Below are 25,440 nucleotides of genomic sequence, written 5' to 3' on the forward strand. Positions count from 1 at the left end.
CACCTGAGTTTCTTTTTAGAAAAATTATGCGTATACGCAGAGTATGTGTAATTTCATTTATCTTTGCTTATTTAATATTTATGACCTCAAGCTAAAAAAAAACCCTGTAAGCTTTATTGGTACAAAGCATCAGTAACATTTGGATGACCATACTGAGTTATTCAGCAAATGTCTCTGAGTTCCCACTATATGCCAAGCAAAATTTAAATCAAGAGAATTCTGTAACCAACCTATCAATCTATTGTATATATTTATAGAGGTCTTGATTCCCCCCTCAAAGAGGATAGTTTGGGAGATAGTTCATAGGAAGAGGTCTAGGAGAACAGTTAAGGGAAGTCCTAAAACAGACCTAAAGATTAGCCAGCCCAGATTAAAGCAGAAGGATGAAGGGCTCCAGGACAGAGAGAAGAAAAGATTGATGGGATTATATATACTATCTTATATGATGGAGGCTTCAAAAATATATATATTATCAGGAAGAAGGAAAGAATGACAGTAATATTTTAAGAAAAAAGACTGAGCAAGTAAGGAAATAAATCATAATACATAGCCTAGTATGCTATTAACAAAATTTACACTCATAATAAACATTAATTTTTTAAGATTTTATTTATTTTTTTAAAGATTTTATTTATTTGTTTGACAGACTGAGAGAGGTCACAAGTAGGCAGAGAGGCAGGCAGATAGAGAGGGGGAAGCAGGCTCCCTGCTGAGCAGAGAGCCCGATGTGGGGCTTGATCTCAGGACCCTGAGATCATGACCTGATCTGAAGGCAGAGGCTTAACCCACTGAGCCACCCAGGCGCCCTAAGATTTTATTTTTAAGTAATCCCTACACCCAACTTGGGGCTCGAACTTATAATCCTGAAATCAAGAGCCACATGCTTTACCAACTGAGCCAGCCAGGTACCCCTAAACAGTAATTTTTTACGGTGATGTCCACCAGTTTTTTCCCTGGAAAAATTACTATTTTTTCTTTGTAATTAACAGGTAATTTGTGGCAATATACTGTGAGACTGTATAAATATGTTGTTTCTCATTAAACATTTTTCCACTGTTTTTTTCATGCTTTGATGATTCTTGCCTGAACCTATTATTATGATGATGATTGCAAAATGGAAATGTTCTTTTTTTTTAAAGATTTTATTTATTTATTTGACAGACAGAGATCACAAGTAGGCAGAGAGAGAGGGGAAAGCAGGCTCCCTGCTGAGCAGAGAGCCCGATGCGAGGCTCGATCCCAGGCCCCTGGGATCATGATCTGAGCTGAAGGCAGAAGCTTAACCTACTGAAGCACCCAGGCGCCTGCAAAATGGAAATGTTCTTACCCATCATTCCAAACAGTATTTATTTGTTGGCAGTATTTTGTAAGGAAGATTTTTCTTTTTTCTCCCATTTATTTACTGATTCATTCAGTTATATATTTATATCATCATAGATTCATGAATTTTTATTTTATCAAGTAGATCATAATTTATTCCTATCATGATATAGTTTGAAACTCTGTTTTATCTAAGATTGGACCGATGGAAGCACCTTCAGGCTTGTTCCTATGTTCTCTTTCTTTTTTTTAAGATTTTATTTATTTATTTGAGAGAGAGAGAGAGCACAAGAACATAGGATAATAGAGGGCAAAGGACAAACGACTCCCCATGGATCAGGGAGCCCAACAATGCTAGGCTTGATCCCAGAATGTGGAGATCATGACCTGAGTGAGCCCAAGGCGGGTGCTTAACTGACTGAGCCACCCAGGTGTCCCTCCTATGTTCTTTTACCCCAACATTTGAATTTAAAATTTCAGGGGCACCTAGGTGGCTCAGTCTGTTGAGCATCAGACTCTCAGTTTAGCTCAGGTCATGATTTCAGGGCCATGGGATTGAGCCCTCCATGGGGCTCAGTGGGGAGTTTGCTTCTCTCCCTCTCCCTCTGCCCCAGCCCCCGCCTATGTGCACTTTCTCTCTCAAATAAATAAATCTTTTTCAAAAAAGTTAAAAAAAATTTCAAACACAGTATAGAATTTTGAAGCAAACATCTATATACCACCACCTAGATTCTAACATTAATATTTTATTATCATATGTATTTATATTTATCACACATCTACCTAGTCATCGCTCTATCCATCTATCCATTAATTTATCTTACTTTTTGGATATATTTCATGGTACATAAGAACATGAGAGAACTAAGAAAGGAAAGGAAAGAAAGGAAAAGTAGAATAAGTAATTTGGTGAATAGGTGGTGAGAATCAAGAGGTATTTAAATGATATCATCAAATGTCATTTAAAACCAACAAATCAAATAGCAGAAGAAAGTGAGGAAAAGGGAGACCAAATAAGAAAAGGGCATTAGTATAAAGGTAAATATTAAAATATATATATAAACTTTCCATAAACACCAAAAGAAAACTAAAAAGAGCAAGTAGGCCATGTGGAGGAAAAAACTAAAAACAATGATACACTCAACAAATAAAGCACAGAAAGGTACGACAAAATTGAGATCAAATATAGCAATCATATAGTAAGTGCAATTGGGTTTATATGAACCAATGAAAGGAGAAGACAAAATTTTATATTGACTCAGAAAGGAAAACCCAAATGTGATAGATTATAAAATTGGCCACAAATTCTTCCCTCCCTTCATCTCTGGCTTTGCAGTGTGATATTATAGATCTTTCCATCAAGGGGAGGAATCTTTTTCTCCACCCCTTAAGTCTGGGTTGTTGATTTCAATTGCTTTGGCCCATGGGGCATTAGAGATTGTCATGCAAGTGAACGCTTCACTCATTAGGGCTGGTCCCCTCTAGCAGCTCTTGCGACCCTATGACCGCTGTGTGTGCAGTCTAGCCTGTCAAATTATGAAAGACACATGGCCCAGTCATTCCCCCAGCCCCTGCCGACAATCTGCTAATCATCAGACATGTGAGTGACGCTATCTTAGATAATCCAGCCTCCAGCCAGACCCCAGCTGACACCAGACACATGAGCAAGCCCATCGGAGATTGGCCGAACCAGCCCCGACAACACATACCACCCAACCAACAGAATCATGAGCTAAATAAATGACTCATGTTCTAAACCACTAAGTTTTGATATGGCTTATTATGCAGCAAACATTAACTGACATACCACCACTGTGATATATACAGGCGATACACCTAAAGTAAGTGGTTCAGAAAGGATAAATAGGAAGGAATAGACAACCATACACTGGACAAATGGCAAAAACAAGAATGCAAAGGTTGGGGTGCCTGAGTGGCTCAGTCGGTTAAGCATCTGCTTCAGCTCAGGTTATGATCCTGAGGTCCTGGGATGGAGCCCTGAGGCAGGCTCCCTGCTCAGCCAGGAGTCTGCTTCTCCATCTCCCTCTGCAGTACCCCCATTTGTGCTCATTCTCTCACTCTGTCAAATAAATAAAATCTTTAGGAAAAAAAATGCAAAGGTTGTTACGTCGACATCAGACAATTCAAGGCAAAAAGACTTAAATACAGTTAAGAACACTTCATAATCCTAAAAGATAAAATTTCCAGGGGACAAAATGTAATAAAGATTACAAGTAAAACTTTTTAATAACTGTGTATCAGACAACCTAAAATCCATGTACCAAATATGTTTGTACTATGTACCAAATAACACAACTGCCATCACAAAAAAGCTACAAGATTAAATTTCCAAGTAATAATTTCAAATCTTGGGGCACCTGGGTGGCTCAATGGGTTAAAGCCTCTGCCTTCAGCTCAGGTCATGATCTCAGAGTCCTGGGATCAAGCCCCACATTGGGCTCCCTGCTCAGCAGGGAGCCTGCTTCCTCTTCTCTCTCTGCCTGCCTCTCTGCCTACTTGTGATCTCTGTCTGTCAAATAAACAAATAAAATATTTTTTAAATAATAATAATAATTTCAAATCTTTGGGCCAAGTCTATGAGTAGATAAAGGAATTAAAAGGAATATTGCTCAGGGATGATCCAAAGAAGATACATTTGGAAGCAAGGAAATTAAAAGTAATAATGTATAATACTAACCTCATTATGAGAGATGTGGCCTTGCAAATTATAGGGCAGATGAGGAGGTATATTCTACTTTGTTATTAGGCTGCACTCTATGAAAATTACTATTTGTCTTTAGGAGTTGATGATTCAGTAGTAACCAGTACCTTTAAGAGAACAAAGTGACTCATCTACCTACTTTTAGTGGTCTGGATAGTCAAAGTTCCCCACCCAAACTTGGACTATGAGGGGACTTTACTGCTCTTACCCACCACACTCTCCCCCAGGGTACTGGTCTAGTGGTTCTCAGTGAGAAGTAATTCTGTCCCCCAGAGGACATTTAGCAATGTCTGGAGACATTTTTGGTTTTCACGGTTTGAGGGGGTGGAGGACGATGGGGGAGGGATGTTCCTAGCATCTGGTTGGTAGAAGCTAGTAATGCTACCTACAATGCACAACACAATGCCCCACAACAAAAACTCATCTAGCCCAATATGTCAATAGTACCAAGGGTGAGACTGACTCTGGAGAAATGCCCTCTTCAGAACAGGCTCCAAATGTTGAGGAATATGCTGCTGGGGGTATAGTCCAATCCATTGGAAGGGGTGGGTTGTTCCAAAGAATGAACAAGAAAGGGCACCTGGGTGGCTCAGTGGGTTGGGCCGCTGCTTTTGGCTCAGGTCATGATCTCAGGGTCCTGGGATCAAGTCCCTCATTGGGCTCTCTGCTCGGCGGGGAGCCTGCTTCCCTCTCTTCCTCTCTACCCCTCTGCCTACTTGTGATCTCTCTCTCTGTCAAATAAATAAATAAATAAATATCTTAAAAAAAATAGGCGAGAAAAATTAGGAAGTGGGTATAACAGTGAGGGTTGAATTTCATAAGGACTTTTCCATTAAACTAAAGAGAAAGGCATTGTCACTTGTAGTTTTTGTCCCAATTCTCACTAAATAAGAATGAAGGAACCCTCTGCTGACCCCAGGATGAAGCAGCTACCTCCTATCCTGGTGACTATGTCCAGAAGTTCCAGGTGGTGACCAGCAGCAACATGACAAGTGTTCACACAGAAATGAGAGTGCCAGAGAGGAATACACATGTGAGAGCAGGGTACAGAGTACAACTAAGGGGGTTAAGATAAGTTGCTCTGTCTGGTAAATGTCAAGGTCCTCCGACCTCCCAAATACCTTCACTTATAAGGATAATAGCCGTATTTTCCAGTTTGTTTTTTGCTTTTAAAATTGATACATGGAGTTTAAAAGCACCAGGTTGGAGGCACCTGGGTGGCTCAGTAGGTTAGGCGCCTGCATTTAGCTGAGGTCCTGATCCGGCTCAGCGGGGAGACTGCTTCTCCCTCCACTTCTCCCCCTGCTTGTGTGCTCTCTCTCTCTCTGTCAAATAAATAAAATCATTTAAAAAATAAAATACTCAGGAATAAATTTAACCAAGAAGATGAAAGAGCTATACACTCAAAACTAGGAAACATTGATGAAAGAAACTGAAGAAGATGCACAAGAATGGAAAGCTAGCCTGTGTCGAAGGATTGGAAGAGTTGCATTGTGAAAATGTCAATACCGGGAGCCTGGGTGGCTCAGTTCATTGGGTGACTGCCTTGTGCTCAGGTCATGATCCTGGAATCTGGGGATCGAGTCCCGCATCGGGTCCCCAGCTCCATGGGGAGTCTACTTCTCCCCCTGACCTTCTCCCCTCTCATGCTCTCTCTCTCTCTCTCTCAAACAAATAAAATCTTTTAAAAAATAAATAAAATAAAATGTCCATACCATGCAGAGCCATCTGTAGATGGAATGCAATTCCTATCAAAATTCCAATGGCGGCGTGCCTGGATGGCTCAGTGGGTTGGGCCTCTGCCTTCGGCTGGGGTCGTGATCTCGGGGTCCTGGGATTGGGCCCTGCATCAGGCTCTCTGCTCAGCAGGAAGCCTGCTTCCCCCTCTCTCTCTCTGCCTGCCTCTCTGCCTACTTGTGATCTCTGTCAAATAAATAAATTATATCTTAAAAAAAAAATTCCAATGGCATTTTTTACCGGAATAGAAAAGCAACTGTAAAATTCATATGAAATTACAAAAGACCCCGAATAGCCAAAAGAAAAAAAAAAAACCAAACCTGGAGAAAGAACAAAGCTGGAGGCATCACTCTTTCTGCTTTCAAGTTACATTACAAAGCTGTAATAATCAAACCAGTGTGGTATTGGCATAAAAACAGATATATAGATCAATGGAACAGAACAGAGCCCAGAAATAAATTCATACATATTTAATCAATTAATTTTTGATAAAGGAGCCAAGAATATACAATGAGGAAAGGATAGTCCCTTCAGTAAATGGTGTTGGAACAATGGTGTTGTATATCCATCTGCAAAGGATGAAACTGGACCCCTATCTTACACTACACCCAAACACCAACTCTACATGGTTTAAAGACCTGAATTTAAGAAGAACTCTTAGAAGAAAATGCAGGGGATAAGCTCCTTGACATTAGTTTTGGCAATGATTTTTTGGACTTGACATCTAGAGCAAAAGCAACAAAAGCAAAAATATAAAAATGGGACTAAATCAAACTAAAGAGCACGACAAAAAAGTAACAGGGAAAAAAAACAACCCATCAACACAACAAAAAGAAATCATGGAGTGAGAGAAAATACTTACAGACCATATGTCCAGTAAGAGGTTAATATCAAAAATCTGCAAGGAATTCAACAACTCAACAGCAAAACAACCAAACAAAACAGATAACCCAGTTTAAAAAAAAAAAAAAAACAAACAGGCAAAGGACCTGAATAGATGATAAACAAATGGCCAGCAGGTACATGAAAAGATGCTCACTAATCATCAGGGAAATGTAAATCAAAACTACAGTGAGCTATAAGCTCACACCTGTTAGAACAGCTATGATCAAAAAGATAAATATTAAATGTGAGCAAAGACGTGGAGAAAGGGGAACCCTTGGACATTTGTGAGAATGTAAAACCACTCTGGAAAACAGAATGAAGTTTTGTCAAGAAATTAAAAATAGAAATACCATATGATCCAGAAATCCTACTTTTGGGTATACATCCAAAGTAACAAAATAATTATCTCAAAGAGATATCTATACCTCACTATTCACTGTAACACTATTTGCAATAGCCTCAACCTAAGTATATGCTGACAGTAAATATGATTTTATGTATATGTAAGTTCAGCCATAAAAAGAAGTTAATCCTGGGGTGCCTGGGTGGCTCAGTGGGTTAAAGCCTCTGCCTTCAGCTCAGGTCATGATCCCAGGGTCCTGGGATGGAGCCCTGCTTCCCTTCCTCTCTCTCTCTCTCTGCCTGCCTCTCTGCCTACTTGTGATCTCTGTCTGTCAAATAAATAAAATTTTAAAAAAAAGTTAATCCTGTCATTTGCATCAACATGAGTGAGCATGGAAAGGCATTATGCTAAGTGAAATAAGCCAGACAGAGGAGGACAAATACTGCATTCTATCATTTATATGTATCTCAGAGGGAAAAAAAAAAAGTCAAACTTATAGAAACATAGTAGGATAATGGTAGTCAGACGCTGGGGAGGGGGGATAAGGGCAGGTTGGTAAAGGGTACAAACTTTCAGTTATAAGATGAACAATGTAGGGCACCTGGGTGGCTCAGTGGGTTAAGCCACTGCCTTCGGCTCAGGTCATGATCTCAGGGTCCTGGGATCGAGTCCCACATCGGGCTCTCTGCTCAGCAGCGAGCCTGCTTCCCTCTCTCTCTCTCTGCCTGCCTCTCTGTCTACTTGTGATCTCTCTCTGTCAAATAAATAAATAAAATCTTTTAAAAAAAAAGATGAACAATGTATGAGGATCTAATGACAGCATGGGGACTACAGTCATTGAAATTTGCTAAGAGAGAACTTAAGTGTTCTCACACACACACAAAAGTGATGGAAGGTGGGAATTCTTTCACAATGTTTATCAAAATATCACATTGCACAACTTAAATATATTGCAATCTCATTTGTCAGTTATACCTCCATAAAGTTGAAGGGGGAAAAAACAAGGTGAAAACGAAATGAGAGAAAGATGGGAAACCGCTCATTTTCACAAACCCCAGTGTCTTCTACCTCTGCCCCACAAGGTGTCACTGCTGAAACACGGAAGATCGGCTATGTCCCCAACGCTCACCAGACGGAGCTATTACTGAAACAAGTACTCAGAGTCTGCAGTTCCAACGTTACAAACACCAAGGGGTCTTTCTCTTAGGACACACAAGAGCGAAATTTATAAAGACTGAGCTGGAAGCCTGTCCTCCGGGCCAGCAAGGTTAGGTCCAAGCCCCCTCTCCTTTGTGGTGAATTGGTCCTGGGTGGCCCTTGTGTCTTGCTGCCGTCTCAGGTCAGGGCCACTTGCGAGTGTTGAAAGTGCTGTAGTAACACTAACCCTCCTGAAGAACGCGGCCCAGGTCTCAAAAACTTCCTTCTCAGAACTTCCTTCCTTCTTCCTGGGAGACCTCCCAGAAGTCTCCTTCGTCTTTGGGAAAGTGGCTGACTTGCTCCCAAAGAATCTGACAAGAGGAGCAGCATTCACAATTCACAAAGTGCCCTGCTACACCCTTCCCTTGCTTGCCTTACTCCTACCTAATTAAAAGGAATCCCCCTTCCAGAACAAAGGATAAGTGGGGGACCTCAACTAACAAAGACGGAGCTGTCAATTTTTTTTAATTTTTAATTTAGTTATCTCTGTAGCTAGTGTAGAGGGCATTGAACTTATGACCCAGAGATCGGGAGTTGCATGCTCTTCCCATTGAGCCAGCCGGGTCCCCCACAGCTGACAATTTTTTTTTTTTTAAGACTTTATTTCTTCATTTGAGAGAGAGAATGAGAGCATGAGGGAGAGCAGCAGAGGGAGAGGGAGAAGCAGGCTCCCGCTGAGCAGAGAGCCTGATGCGGGGCTTGATCCCAGGAGTCTGGGATCTTGACCTGAGCAGAACGCAGATGCTTAACCAACTGAGCCACCCGGCACCCCAACAACTGTCGATTTTAAGTGGTATTGGCTCTGTAATAAAAATGCAAAATTCTACCTCGCTGAGCAGCTTATTACATACAGAAATGGGATTTCCACAGCTGTGGGAGGGCCGCTGGGCAGCCAGCAGAGCCAGGTCCTGAGGGCACACAACTCCCCCCAACCAGCTCTGCGCCTCTCCTGCCTGCCTCTCCCACCCACCACCCCAGGCCCTAACCTTCCCTCCCCAACCGCCTAGCCCAGGACAGCGCCCAGGCCAGGCCGCAGCAGCAGCCTTGCCACCTCACGTGGGAATGCCCACATCCCCCACCTCCAGGCGGGAGGGACCGGTCAGGACATGGCCACCGGCCACCACATGCTCTAAAGATTCGCCCTAGATCTGGACCGCCATGGCGGGGGGGGGGGGGGGGGCGGGAAGGGGGCCTTGGTCAACATCACGCCAGCAGAGGTTGGTATCCTGGTTGGCAAAGACCCGTCAGGTTCTTCCGTGAGTGGACTGACACTGGGAAGCCCCAGCTGTTCTGCTAAGCGGGACTCGCTGCTGCAGGACGGGGAATTTACCCTACATCTTCCTACCAAGAGCACCAGCGGAGCTCCGACTGTCAATGGCACTGTTACCATGACTGCCAAGCCGCTAGCCCTGCTGTCGGACAAAGGTGTCCACCGCGGTGAGATCAACAAGAAATGGGATGAAATGGCCTCCCACCTGCAGGGCTCCCACTTACCTGGGCTGCCACACCCCCTGCTTTTGCACCCTTCCCATACACACACCTTTTTTATCTGGAGGGCCGTTACCCCACAGGCCTAGCTGCTGCCTTTTAAAACCATGTGGGCTGGGGCTGGGCTGGATGGACAGACACCTCCCCCTCCCCCTCCTGTGTGTGGTTGCCAAAGGTTTTTGTTTTGACTTTTGTTTTGTTTTGAATAAAAAAGATCCTGCCAACAAAAATACAAACAACAAAAGTTGGATTTTACCACACATACTGCTTTAAGTCTGTTTTCTTTACTTGCGGTATCATCCAGTGGATAAGAATGTCTAGAATCCCAATGTCTTCATCTACTCCAACTTCTATGACAAAAAATACCACAGACTGGGTGACTTAAACAACAAACATTTATTCCTCAGAGTTCTGAGGGCTAGAAAGTCCAACGTGGAGGTGTGGGCTGATTTGGTACTTGGTGAGGGGAGAGCCCTCTTTCTGGTTTGCAGATGTCCTTTCCTGTATCCTCACGTGGTAGAAAGCAGAGAGAAGCAATGCTCTCCTGGCTCTTCTTATAAGGGCACTAATCCCATCATGATCTAATTACTTCCCAAAGGCCCCACCTCCAAAACCATCACATTGGGGATTTGGGTTCCAACATAAGAATTTGTGGGGGAACACAAACATGTATTATAAAACCTGACTAATTTTGAATTGTAACTTCAACATTTATTATCTGTGTGACTTTGGGCCATTTATTCAACATCTCCAGTATCACTCTTCACATCTAAAGATATGTAATACTACCTACCCCAAAGGTTTACTGCAGAAATTAAATAAAATATATTAAATACAGGGCGCCTGGGTGGCTCAGTGGGTTAAAGCCTCTGCCTTCGGCTCAGGTCATGATCCCAGGGTCCTGGGATCGAGCCCCGCATCGGGCTCTCTGCTCCGCAGGAAGCCTGCTTCCTCCTCTCTCTCTGCCTGCCTCTCTGCCTTGTTGTGATTTCTCTCTGTCAAATAAATAAAAATATTTAAAAATATATATATATAAAATACTTGACAGGTTCCTTAGCACACAGTACATACTCAATGCTAGCTACTGCTAAATTATTTTGTTGTCATTATTGAAAGTCTTTCTTTGTATCCCCTCAAAGTCTGGAAGTAGAAGTAGTTCATCACTAAAAAGGAAACAACATGGGGTACCTGGGTGGCTCAGTAAGTTAAATGCTGGACTCCTGATTCCGGCTTGGGTCATTTATGGCAAAGACAAAATTGTGTTTTGGGGGGGTCGGTTAAAGATTTTATTTATTTACTTCAGAGAGAGCGGGAAAGTGAGAGAGAGCCCAAGCTGGGGGAGCTGCAGAGAGAGAGGGAGAAGCAGGCTCCCCACTGAGCAGGGAGCCTGATGCGGGCTCGATCCCAGGACCCTGGGACCAGGACTCTGGGACCAGGACCCGCATCAAAGGCAGATGCTTAACCAACTGAGCCACCCAGGTGTCCCCAAAAAGTTGTTTTTCATAATAAAGTTGTTTTGGTGTAAGAAAGAAGTGAGTCGTGTCAGATGTCATTGTCTCTTCTATTCTCACCCATGAGAACTCAGTAGTAGCTCTGCGGCAGAGGGACCCCATGGGGGTTCACCAGTGGAAACATAGGAAGATGCCACTAGACAGACAAAGGGACATTTAGAACATGAATCCTAGGAGCTATAAGGACTCTCCGAGAGTGCTCTGACTGGCAAGTTTCCACTTTGCTCATCTAAAGTATCTTTCCAAACACCTTGGAGAAATTCGCTGCTGCTGCAACAAAGGAGACACTTTCCAGGCAGTGGTAAAAGCCATGCAAAGGCCCCTTAGCAAAGTACATCTCGCCCATCAACACCAGCACCCTCCTTCCCTGAAAGGTGCTCTAGCGTTCCTGAACTTTTATTCCTGCCCTGGCAGCTGGAGATGAGAACTCAATTGGCTCAGATGTCTCTCCAATTACCTACTTATAAAAATACAACTCAAATTAATTTGAACTTTATTCCTTTCTTCTCCCCTTACCTGGACAATAGTGTGATGAATGGGATTGATCTAACATGGAACTATGTTACTTCTGTAATGGTCAATTTTTTTTTTTAAGATTTTATTCATTCATTTGAGAGAGAGAGAGTGCACCCACACGCAGGAGGAAAGGCAGAGGGAAAGGGAGAAGCAGACTCCCGGCTGAGCAGGGACCTCGATCCCAGGACCCCAGGATCACAACCTGAACCAAAGGCAGATGCTGAACCATCTGAGCCACCCAGGCAGCCCTGTAATCCTGTCAATTTAAAACATGATCCTGTATGCTGTTGGTTGGAGAAATCTACACAGGGAACCAGCACTAAAGAGACAGTGTTGGCAAAGACATAATCAGTTTGAGCATTATTTGCCCCCCAAACCAAGCAGATGTCAGGGGGATCATGTGCATGTGTACACTCTAGGGCTGGGTTTAGGCAGACGCCAGGTATCCCCAAGAGTCTGCTACTGTGGGGCGCCTGGGTGGCTCAGTGGTTAAGCCGCTGCCTTCGGCTCAGGTCATGATCTCAGGGTCCTGGGATCCAGCCCCGCATCAGGCTCTCTGCTTAGCAGGGAGCCTGCTTCTTTCCCCTCTCTCTGCCTGCCTCTCTGCCTACTTGTGATCTCTGTCAAATAAATAAATAAATAAATAAATGAGTCTGCTACTGTGACCCACCCTTACCCAACATGGCCCCCTGTCCCAGGCTACCTTGACCTGGGAGGCTCACATCTGAGCAGGACACAACCTGTCAACTGCCCATGGAGCTGGGGTCCATCCCTAATTGCCTGCAGTGCCTACAGGCATGGAAGGGGCCCACCCCTGAAATTCCCTTGGAGGCAGCCCCTGAAATGGGTGGAGGCCAGTCCCCAGGTGTACTTTGTGCAGCAGTCCAGGACTCAATCAAGCTTCCCAGGTTTCCCTTTTTGGAGTGGAGCCTGACCATCCCAAAGGGCATGTACCCAGCAGGTCCAAATTCCTACACCTCTGCCTTCAGGGAGAATATACTCCTTAGAGTGACTTGTGGCTTGGAATTATGAGGATGCCACGTATCCATGGTAGCCCCCCTTCCAACACAGCCTCTCCTACAGCTGCCTGCTTCAGATCCACGGACCCACTGACATGTGCAGCTCCTTGGTGCACCGTGTGCACGCTTCCTAGCCAGCGGGGTGCAACCGGGCAGGGGAGTCCTCCAGGCCCATGGAACATTGGTACAACCCCAAACCACCCAAATAACCTTCATGAAGGTAGGAGACCTCCCACAAAAAAACTTTTCTGAGGCTGATGTGTTAAACAGCGCCTGCTGGTCTGCATACCCAGTGGACAAGCTGCCTGACAGAATCTCCCGCTTCTCCAGCCATCAAGGCAAACAGGGTCCCTTACTGGAAGACATCCCAGCCATGAGCCAGCCTCCCCAACCCCCAATCTGGCAAAAATGACCATTCGCCTCAAGCCCGGCCTTCAGAGGAAAAAGTGTGCGCTTGTTTAGGCTAGGAGGGGAGAAGGCAGAGACAGGGACGCACACCCTCCACCCCCCCTCACCCCGCCAAGCCTCACCAATGGCCTCCCTACAGTCACTTGGCTAGCACGTAGGCACGGCACTCCACCTCAGCGTGCCTCAAGCAGCTGGGGCTGTCTGGGTCCGAGCCGCAGGGGCCTTAGGGCACACCCTGCCGCAGGGGCCTTAGGGCACACCCTGCCTAAGCCGCAGGGCAAACAAAGCAACAGGTAAAGCTCTTTGTGAGGTGACGCCATTCAACTAAAGCCACTCAGTCCCTATTTCGCCCAACTGCCTGTTGGGGTCCTGTGCTTACCGCCATTCAAGGCTCCCAAGTGTCTGTTACTGAACAATGCCCACGCAGCCCAAAAGGCCACTTCTGGGCAACACAGCCCATAGTCCTCCAGCCTCACCTTCCAGAAGAAATATGGATGCGTATTTGTGTAGGTTAAGGCCTTAAAGTAGGCAGACACTTGGTAGCCCCAACTGTTTGTCCAGGGGATCCATGCCTTCAAGACACTTAGGCTAGGGCCCCAAGAATTCTGAACTGCACAGCTGGGCAGTCATACTATGCACTGCGCATGCCTTCCTTGGGGGCATCCGGGGCCACTCCAGGCCTAGAAGCCGGAGCCCCTCTGGAAGGAACCGCTTGCTTTGGCTAGTGAGCGAAGTGTGCCCAAGCCAGGTATTTCTGAGGCAAAGGCTAAGGTGACAAAAGTCAGTGTCCATCTGGGCTAGCTGCCTGATAAGAGCCCAGACCCCTTCAGCCGTAATAGCTCCCAGATGTCTCTCAGCGGAGGGTACCCCAGCCAGTGGCCTCAGCCCCAGGCTGGTGAAGGACTTCATAGCTGACAGTTCTCCACTTAGGGGCATGGTTAGTTGCCCACCTCCTCTAAGCTGCGCAGCTCTCGCATGCGCAGTGGGCCCCCCGTCCTGCCTCGCAGGGCCCACCCCCGCCCCACCCAGGCTTTAGGGGCTATGGCCAGTCTGCCCCTCTGCTAGGCTCCTGGCTGGAGGAAGCTCAGTCCTGAAGCTCTTGCAGAAGGTGCGGTTTTTTGTTTTTTGTTTTTTTAAGATTTTATTTATTTATTTGACAGAGAGAGATCACAAGTAGGCAGAGAGGCAGGCAGAGAGAGTGAGAGGGAAGCAGGCTCCCTGCTGAGCAGAGAGCCTGACATGGGACTCGATCCCAGGACCCTGAGATCATGACCTGAGCCGAAGGCAGCAGCTTAAACCACTGAGCCACCCAGGCGCCCCGAAGGTGCGGTTTTTCAAGTGGCCAGAATCAGTCCCTAGCCCATCTGGACTAGCTAGCTGCCTGGTGAGCTCGCAGATGCAGCCATCCAGGCTCCCAGGTGTCTCTTGTTGGAGGAGGCCCGGCAGCCTGCCAAGCGCCTGGTAAGACAGTCCAGCGACGACAAATACACGCATTTGTGCAGGTCAGGGCTTGGAATTAGGCAGCTGCCAGAAAACATCACCAGCGGCCCTTCCCCACTGGACGGCCAAAACCACCTGCCCTGCTCCAGTGGGCCTCTTCCCAGACTCCCACTACTGCGCCGGGCAAGACTGGCACGTGCACAGCACGCAGCACGTCCGCGGTCGGTGCTGCCAGTAACCGGGAGCCTGAGCAGCTCATTGGTTTTCAGGGCGGAGGAGCCCCCAACCAAACATCTTTCTGAGGTGGCAGCTTGAGAGTGCCCCCACTCAGTCCCCATTTCCGCTGACCACCTGAAGGGGTGCCAGGCTTCCCAGCGATCACCGCTCCCAGGTGTCCCTTGTAGGAGGAGCCCCAGCAGCCCCACAGTCCCCAACGGGGCAAGGCTGTCCACACTCCTCCAGCTTCCCCTTCCAAAGGAGAATGGACGCGGGCTCGTGTAGGTTGGGGCTTAGAAGGAGGCAGATGCATGAACCCCCAACAGCCTGCTCCTGGAACCATCCTCTCCAGAGCCTGGTTGTGTTCCAGCCCCACCCCCAACCCTGACCTGGCAGCCCGCGCTTGGGTAATACGCACTGCCTCAGCCTCCTAGCTCTGACCTGCCCTTTAGACCTGAGGGGCTGTGGCCAGTCCCACACCCCCTGCCTAGGTCGCCAGGCAGAGGGAATCCACCCCTGAAGTTTTTTCTGACTTGGCCTCTCTTAGCAGGTGTGAGTTGCTGTCCTTTGGGCCCAGCCTCCTGATGAATTTTTTACTCCGCCAGCCGTCAAGTGTCTGTGGTTCCTTTTATGAGAGAGCCCCGTCACTACTAGGGAGTGCCATCTTGTCAAGGCAGTCCAGACTCCTCCAGCTTTCCTTGTGGAAGGAAGACATACGTTCATTTGTGCTGCTTAGGGCTTGGAAGGAGGCATAGGTTTTTCTGTTCAACAGCCTGTTCTCATGACCTGATCTCTTTAGATACTTACTCTGTTTGGGTCCCTGGTAATCCTGATTGGCTTGGCTTGCACATATGCACAATATAGAACCCATCAGCTCATCTGGGGCAACCTCATCTCACAAGGTTGGTGGTACTAGGCACCACCAGGCTTTGGGAGCTCAGGCTGAATAGCAACCCACTGAATAGCCTTCCTAGGAGGCTATTCCTTGTGAAGCATATTCCCCCATCTGGCAGCTAGTCCACCTGGGGACTGTAGGTCACCAGTTTTAAGCTGCTGCCTGATAAAGAAACTCAGGGTGGGATCCCTCTGCCCAGGACTATGAAGGTGTTTCCAGACCAAAGGATCTCTTCAAGCCTGTGGGTTCTTCACCACCCATTCTAGAGTACCAAAAGTCATAATGTTCATTCAGGAGGATGGCAAGTCAGGGTAGCCAGGGACCTGCCATCAGATAGGCTGATCACGAGATGAGCTGTTGGGGTACAAGGCATCTTAGCTTCTTTCCAAGGTCTAACATACACAAGTGTACATACTTATTCCCCCTTATGATAAAGCTGGAGAATTTAGACTGCCTCACCAAGACAGGTACTGAGAGGCTTCAGGGATGTCTCCCATGAGAAACACCTAGCAGCCTTGATTACTGGAAAACATGGGACTTCATCAGGCAGCCAGTCCAAATGGGCACTGTCACCAGATGAAGGATGCTGCCTTAGAAAGATTTTTGTGGGATGGACTTTCTTTGCCCTAGAGGCAGGCAAGTGATACTCAACTGATACCTGGTATACAGGTCTTAGGGTCCTGGTTCCCTTGCCGGACTGGTGGAGGGCATAGTGTGTGCGTGCAAGTTGCACGGGTCAAGGCCCCCAGGGTCCCTAAACAGGGCTGTGTATCTTTTTTTTTTTTTTTTTTAGGACCGTTATCTTGAGGCTATCATGGAGGGGGCTATTGGGGAGTACCTGCATCTGCCTAATTCCAAGCCATAATCTGTACAAATGCACATATTCCTTCTGAAGAGAAAGCTAGAGAAAGCTCAACTACATTGCCAGGGCTGGGAGGGGATGGGACCTTGCACAGAATGGTCCTGTCGGCCTGGTTCCCAAGCCCAACATACACACATGAGCATAGATATTTGGCTTTTCCTCCATCCCTGTTTTTACTCAAGTCACCTAGGATCACATGCCCAAATAAACAACTTACACATAAGTTTTAACAGTAAGATCTGATTTCAGGGGCATCAGTGTCTATAAAATTTTTTTTTCAAAAAAATTATTTTTGGGGCGCCTGGGTGGCTCAGTGGGTTAAGCCGCTGCCTTTGGCTCAGGTCATGATCTCAGGGTCCTGGGTTCGAGTCCCACATCGGGCTCTCTGCTCAGCAGGGAGCCTGCTTCCCTCCCTCTCTCTCTCTCTCTCTCTGCCTGCCTCTCTATCTACTTGTGATCTCTCTCTGTCAAATAAATAAATAAAATCTTTAAATAAAAAAATTAAAAAAAATTATTTTTTTTTCAGATTATAGAATCAGCTTTTCAAAGATACACATTAAAGGAAAGGAATAAGATTTATTCCAGATTCCTGAAGATTTCTATCAGAATTCCTTCTCCCATATGTACCCTTTCCCTCAAGGCTGCCCACCCCAAATCCCATTCCACCATCATTTCTTGGAACTCAGTAAGTCACAGCCACTTCTCTCTGCAAAAAGCCCAAAGAGGACACAGGTGGCACATGGCAAGGGTATATTATCAAAGTATGGCTGAGGCCAAGAGTTTCTATGATGGACGAGTCTTTTCACTCTGAGCAATCTCAGATACAAGCCTGGCCAACAAACTTACTGCTCAGAAAGCACTTTCAACCATGAGTTCTACGTGACTCAGAGCAGACACCTGCAGTATCTGATAAACTCATTACTCTTTTGCACTTGATCTCTTTTGTCCATATTCCTGGTTATAAATATAACCATGGACTATGTTGAGCAATTTATCACTTTCACCACAATATTTTACAAAAAATTATTTTTTGGTCAAAAATATATATATATGGTTTCTTGACCAAACAATTTGTGATCATTGGACTTTTGAGCAATTGTCATTAATGGATAGTTTTTTTTAAACAGGATAATTTCACGACTCTCATGCAAATATAAAATAAGAACAGGTCAAAGATGTTATTTAACTCATTGACAAGTTAGAGGACTAAGATATTACAATTGGTTCAAAGAATAATTCAAATATATATACGTACACACACACACACACATATATATGCAGTCAGTAACACTGAAATGAATTTATAAATTGATGCAAAATTGGAAAAACTCCAGGAGAAATGGAATCCAATTGCATTTCCACACATCAAAATTTATCTGCATGTCTGTGGATAAGAGCCATTTGCGTTGCTCTCAGCCATCTACAATTCATAGACTTACAAAAGGATCACTCAGAAGGGCATGTTTAGACAATATCCACCTGCTTTTCTATCAAACACACCTGGTAATCATGTTGCTCTGTTTCAACATCTTTCACATCTCTCCCCACATTGTCTTGTTTAATCCCCTCATTTTACAGATAAAGAAAAGGAGGCCTAGATGAAAATAGCAGCCATTATAATAAATTTGCCATGCAGAAGTCAGCCAAATCTGAAGTTCAGGGCACCTGCTCCTCAAGGACAGTGCTGGACCTGGACTTCTGACCTTCACTTCTCCATCTTCCCATAGTCACTATGTTCCTTTATTTCCACCATTCATTGAATTGACCTGTTGCTTTTCATTTCCTAATATCATCCTTCTGCCAACCTCATTCTTACCCTAGGTCAAGGTGACAGTCTGTTTTGTCTAGTGACTTCTCATAGGTAACCTCAGCTGCTGTCATTTTATTTGCCAAACTTTGAATAAAGTCAGAGCCTTATGTTGTTTCTGCATTACTATCCACCGATAAACCTGAGGTTTGTGATCAGAAAACAAGAACTGCTTTGAATCCCACAGACCTAAAAAAAAAAAAAAAAAAAAAAGTAGGTTAGCTCAAAGTATCTTTTCATACCTTGCTGGTTTCTCAGTTTCTGTTTTTCTCTCTCAGAAGAGTTAACAGAGAATGCAAACCAGCAGGAGATTTCCAGGCTGGTTAGCTGGGGCTGCTGTCTCTCGGAAACTAACCTGTCAATCTCTTCCTCCACCTTCCTTGCTTTCAAATCCTCTGCGTCCTCTAATACTCTGCCAGAGGCAAAGTCCTTCACAGAGTGGCCTGTGTACCGTTCAAAAAGGGGTCTTGATATATACCATGGGCTGACTATGCTTTGAATCAAGAATGATAGGGGCATGAAATAAAGCAAAAAGCCACGACAGGAAATCAGAGAGCAAGCCTTGTCCACTGCAAGTCCCATGGGACAAGATGGACGGACACTTGGGTCAGATTTCCTAGCATTCAGGGCCACTGAGCAAGATTCGGCTGCTTGCAGGGCTTATGAAATATGGCTACAACCATCTAAGGAAGTGAAAAAGCAACAAGGAACCAGAACAATCAAGTTACCTACAGAGAGAAGGTATCTTGATTTATTTCCTCTTGCATTGCTTGCTATAAATAGCTTGGCATTGGCCTCCTTGTACTTGCTTAAGGGAAAGGATTTGAGGTCTTATTGTTCTTCCTTCTGTTATACTGATACAATAAAGGACAAAGGTGGAAGGTTACTCCCCATTGGCAAAGTTCTGGCACCAAACCAGCTGAACTAAGGAGGAGACTCATGAGTTGGCATGGTCAGAGATATCTGGTAGTCCAAACAGAAGTAAATCACAAGAAAAAAAAAGAAGTCATAAGACTCGTTTCTACAGAAAGAAGTGGCTAATTCATGGTAGACAATAAATACATAATGAACAGGGGAGAAACGGAGTGAGAGACCATAACCAGTTTCACTATACGGTTACTTGTTTAAAGGTTTTTTAAAATTCATATTGGAGGGTACCTGGGTGGCTCAGTCAGTTAGGCATCTGCCTTCACTCTGGTCATGATCCTGGGGTCCTGGGATTGAGCACTGCGTCAGGTTCCCTCCTGGGCGGGGAGTCTGCTTCTTCCCCTCCCTCTGCCCCTCTGCCCTGCTCATGCTCTCTCTCTCTCAAATAAATACATAAAATCGTATTAATTAATTAATTGATTGATTCGTTCATATCGGGACTGAATCCACAATGTGTAAACTTGACACTCCTGAGGGAGGTGGGATCAGACATTCTCAAGGAAAGCTTGCCTTCAAATGCCTACCCTGAATGTGGTATACTGTGCTTTGGGACAGGGTGCCACCTGGTGGTCAATGGTAAATTTGTTTTCAAGTTAGAGGTCAGTAAGCCAACCAAGTCAAAGGTCTGAACTAGTACTGTCCAATTTATCTGTAAAGTGAGCCACATATGTGGGAAGTATGTGGAGAACTGAGGACCATGTGGGTGCTAGCATGTGTTAGCAGTTTCTGTAGAAATGGGCAAAGTTTGTGGGAAACATTTCTTGAGAATAGAGATGATGAGAGATGATTCTAGGTTTGACCCTAGATCCTTCCCACTAGGCCATTCATCTCATCTAAGAATCTGTTGAATGATCTACAAGCTCCAGGAGCTGAGCCTTATTCTGGGTACCCAGCTTTTTATTCAGGAATATTTGGACCAACTGTATTGACCTGAGGTCAGAGAGGGTAATGAATGAAGACTATTTGTGCTGAGCGTACTTAAGTGGAGCCCCAGAGTACTAGTATATATTATTTAACTCTAAGTTTAATGAGGTTCATCTGGGGCAGCTGGGTGGCTCTGTTAGTTAAGCAGCTGCCTTTGCCTCAGGTCATGATCCCAGAGTCGGGGGGTCGAGCGCTGCATTGGTCTCTCTGCTCAGTGGAGAGCCTGCTTCTCCCTCTGCCTCTGCCGCTCCCCCTGCTTGTACGCACTCTCTCTGTATCAAATAAATACATTTAAAAAAAAAAAAAAAAAAGGTTGCTTGCACGACCAGCTGAGCCAGGCAGGCATCCCTCATAACCTCACCTTTTTTTTTTTTAAAAGATTTTTTATTTATTTATTTGACAGAGAGAGATCACAAGTAGGCAGAGAGGCAGGCAGAGAGAGTGAGAGGGAAGCAGGCTCCCTGCCGAGCAGAGAGCCCGACGCGGGACTCGATCCCAGGACCCTGAGACCATGACCTGAGCCGAAGGCAGCGGCTTAAACCACTGAGCCACCCAGGTGCCCCATAACCTCACCTTTTTTGGTTCAGCATTCCTAAACACAAAAAGACTTGAAACCATTCACGATCTTGAGATGTAGAGGTCTGTACCTGCCTAATGGACTGGGAGTTCCAGAAGGAGGAGACACGACTATACTGAGAGACAGCAGGTTCTGGAAAGGAGAATGCCCACAAGACAGAAACCCTATTTAATTCACCCAGAGAGTGTCTGCATTTGGTTTTTCCTCCATCGGTACCTTCTCCTGACATATGTCTGCACAGCTGTCATGCCATGGAAGGAAGTTATGTATATCAAGATGTTGATTGTAACACTGAAACAGCAAAAACTTGGAAAATGTCTCAGGAATTATGATCTCTATGGAACTCTTTAATATGGCTCGCATGGCCAGGCATCTAGCTTCTCCCTGCCTCACAGACCTCATCTTGTGCTTTGTTCTCTCTGCTCAGGCCACACTGAACCTGTGTTCATCCCTCACACCAGTATCCCTCTCACCGCAGGGCTTTTGCATCTGCTCTTCCCTTTACCTTTTTAACTCTTCCCAACTTTCAGATCTTAGTCTCCTCAGGCTGTCCCTGACCTTCTTTTTTTTTTTTTTTTTTTTTTAATATTTTATTTATTTGACAGAGAGAAATCACAACTAGGCAGAGAGGCAGGCAGAGAGAGAGGAGGAAGCAGGCTCCCCGCGGAGCAGAGAGCCCGATGTGGGGCTCGATCCCAGGACCCTGGGATCATGACCCGAGCCGAAGGCAGAGGCTTTAACCCACTGAGCCACCCAGGTGCCCCTGTCCCTGACCTTCTTGACAAGGAATCCCTAATCTTTAAGCTTTCCACTCTTACAAATATGTACTCTCAGAGCATTTTTCTCATCCTTCTACCTCTCATTTGTCATGACATATATTCATACGTATATACACGCTACTGTTTTAATGTCAGTAGCCTCCATTGGTGTGTAAGTAGACAGGGTCTGTGTTCAATTTCATTCTCTGTTTCATCAACACCTAACACAATACATTCCATAACTATTTGTTTAATATGTATATCAGTGAATGCAATTCTTATTTGTGGTGATTTTCAACCACAAATAAGAATTGCATTCACTTAACAACTAATATGGCACGGACCCTTCTCATTCACCACTGGAGATAGCCATTAAATAACCAGCATAACTACACATGTCAACACCAACTATATATTAATCCTGACTGTATTACAATACCAAGGGTTCTTTCTTTTTAAGTTTATTTATTTTTTTAGTAATCTCTACACCCAGTGTGGGGCTTGAACTAATGACACCAAGATCAAGAGTTGCATGCTCTTCCGACTGAGCCACCCAGGCACCCCCCCCCCCCGATCCTAAGGGTTCTAACATAAATTTATTGCTTTCATTCTGACCTATTACAGGATTTACATGGGACTGTAAATAATTAAATAATAAATTTAAAATACATGCAAAAATCAAATCAGATCTAGATCTATGTGCTGAGTTTGAATTAGATACTGTATCAGTTAGGATTAATATCAGCTGCATGTAAGAGAAAATCCAAATTAGGGGCACCTGGGTAGCTCAGTCAGTAAAGCACCTGCCCTTGGCTCAGGTCATGACCCCAGGGTCCTGGGATTGATCCCCACATCAGGCTCCCGGGTTAGCAGTGAGTCTGCTTCTCCTTCTCCCTCTGCCTGCCACTCTCCCTGCTTGTGCTCTCTCTCTCTGTCAAATAAATAAAATCTTTAAAAAAGAAAGAAAGAAAATCAATCAAAGTTAACAATGAATAAGTCCTGAGGTGCCTGGCTAGCTCAGTCAGAAGAACATGTGAGTCTGGATCTCGGTGTTGTGAGTTTGAGCCCCACACTGTGTAGAAATTATTTTTAAAAATAAACCTTAAAAAAATGAGTAAGTCTTGCATGCAATAAGATTTCATCATCACACATATACATATATTTACAAATCCAGTCTGGAATTAGTATGGAGACTTCAAGATATCATCAGGAACACAGGCTCTTCAAGCTTTCTGCCCCCGCCTCACTAGAATGCTTATCTTCATGGTCTAAGATGGCTGTTGGAGTTCCAGCCATCACATTTACATTCTAGACAGCAGGATAGAATATTAGGTGAAAAGCAAGAGAGAGAAAAAGACATGTATCAACCTTTTAAAGCAGTTTTCCAAAAACTGCCATATGATTTTAATTCCTTGCATCTCACCGGCAAGAATTTAGCCATGTGGCTACACCTAGCTGCATGGGAGACTGGAAAAACGGGAGCATTTGATCTAGGCAGTTATGTGACAAGCTAAAATCAAAGATTGTATGACTTTGGAAGATGAAGACAAGTTTGGGGTAGGTGGCTAACAGTCTCTACTTCAGACAGATTCACATATTACACTATTTCTTTTAATGGGAGAGAATGCATAGAAATTTAAGAAACTGGTTTAAGGGGTGGTTGGAAAGGAGTAGAAAGAAGAGGAGAATGGGAATGGAGTAATACAGATGAGGATGGAGTTATATTTCTTTTTTTTAAGATTTTATTTATTTATTTGACAGAGAGAGAGAGAGATCACAAGTAGGCAGTGCAGCAGGCAGAGAGAGGGAGAAGCAGGCTCCCCACTGAGCAGAGAGCCCAATGCAGGGTCAATCCCAGGACTCTGAGATCATGACCTGAGCCAAAGGCAGAGGCTTAACCCACTGAGCCACCCAGGTGCACCTTCTTTTTTTTTTTTTTTTAAGATTTTATTAATTTATTTATTTTAAAGATTTTATTTATTTATTTGACAGAGAGATCACAAGTAGGCAGAGAGAGAGGGGAGGAAGCAGGCTCCCCGCGGAGCAGAGAGCCCGATGTGGGGCTCGATCCCAGGACCCTGGGACCATGACCTGAGCCAAAGGCAGAGGCTTTAACCCACTGAGCCACCCAGGTGCACCTTCTTTTTTTTTTTTTTTAAGATTTTATTTATTTATTTGACAGAGAGAGAGGGATCACAAGTAGGCAGAGCAGGAGGCAGAGGGAGAAGGAGAAGCCGGTTCCCCATGGATCTTCCCCAGAGCACACTGTTTTGGGTTTGAATCCACTCCAGCCTTAGGCCAAAATCCCCAAAGCCCTCCCTACCCATGGAGAATGATAAAGGCATTTGTCCCAGGTCCTCTCCCTCTCTGCCTGCACCTGCCTTGGCTTTCCTAATTGCTCAAGTGGCCCCTTGCCCCATGCTGTGTACTTCCTCCAGATCTTGTGAGTAATAATCCTCTCTTGCAATTTCTCTCCTAATCTTTTGTTGAACCATGGCAACATTGACATCTTGCATTTCTTCATCAAATATTAATTTAGCAAAATTATAACAAAAACATATTCTGGCCTTCTAGAATAAGGAAAGGAAACAGAAATTAGAGGTATAGTGCAAGAAACCACAGTGGAAGGGAAGATTTCCACAAGCAACATTAAGACACTGTAGACCCATTCACCAGTGAAACCAGTGAAGATTTTGTTAAAAAGCAAACAAAAAATCAGTGTTTGTCTTTCCCCACCACTGTCACCAAGTGTCTGGGAGGTGGAGGCTCAGGTGTGCTCCCGATTGGACTCCACCAGTAACCCACTGCCATGGCTGAAGAAGGCATGGCGGCTGGCCGTGGAATGGGCGTTGGGACTCTGCTTTGCAAGAGGTGCAGAAGACCATCCTCCTCCACAACATCCTAGCACGTGAAATTTGCTAAGCAGCCAAAGCTTTAGACAAGCTCCAAGCCCACATTTGTGTGCTTGCATCCAGCTGGATAACGCTATGTTTGGTGGAGGCCTTTGGTGCTAAACACAAAATCAACCTCATCAAGGCCAATGACAAAAGAAACTAGGGGGATGGGTAGATGGGTAGGCCTCCGCAGAGTTGACAAAGAGGGAAAACCCCACAAAGTGGTTCGTTGGAGTTGTATGGTAGTTATGGCAAAGAGTCTCAGACCAAGGATATCATCAAGGAATACTTCACATGCTCAAAATGAACAAGTAAAAAACTTGGTTCTTGTTGAAAAAGAAAAGAACAAAATCATTTAAAATCTCTAGAAATGGGGCACCTGGGTGGCTCAGTCGGTGAAGTGTCTGCCTTCGGCTCAGGTTATGGTCTCAGTGTCCCGAGATCGAGTTCCATGTTGGGCTCCCTGCTCAGTGGGGGAGGCTGCTTCTCCCTCTCCTCCCTGCTTGTGCTGTCTGTCACTATCTCTGTCTCTCTCAAATAAATTTTAAAAATCTTAAAATAAATAACATATAAATAAAATCTCTAGAAGTGGTCCCAAGGTCATATAGTCTGTAAAAAAATACTAGAAAGAAAAAAAGAGAAATTAATTTACTAAAACAAAACAAAACAAAAACTACTAAAATTCAGTACAAATACTAAGAGTCTATGGTATTTAAGCTGAGACTTGCTCCTCACCCCACTCCCACTCAGCAAGATGAACACTCAAGACCAGTGCAACCAAGAAAGAACATAGCACTCCCTCCCCCCTGCTCACAGTTGGACAGCTATTCCCTACACGCAGCAGGACATCAACATTTCTGTCTGGCCCCCATCAACCTTTTGTGGAGGCTCACTTCTTGTGAGTGTCACTGAGAAATGAGGGCTCCTTTCTTCTGCCCAGGTCTCACTCACAGGACTGAGGATCTACCCTGGATGTGGTGCCTCTGGGAGTCCA

At 45.0% G+C, this 25,440-nt stretch overlaps 1 pseudogene; it reads left to right on the plus strand.

Moving 5' to 3' along the window:
• Nucleotides 1-24,361: 24,361 nt before the first annotated feature.
• Nucleotides 24,362-24,753, plus strand: LOC123940876 (annotated as a pseudogene).
• Nucleotides 24,754-25,440: the final 687 nt, after the last annotated feature.

The sequence above is a fragment of the Meles meles genome, chromosome 4 (assembly GCF_922984935.1).
Source record: "Meles meles chromosome 4, mMelMel3.1 paternal haplotype, whole genome shotgun sequence".
Lineage (NCBI taxonomy): Eukaryota > Metazoa > Chordata > Mammalia > Carnivora > Mustelidae > Meles > Meles meles.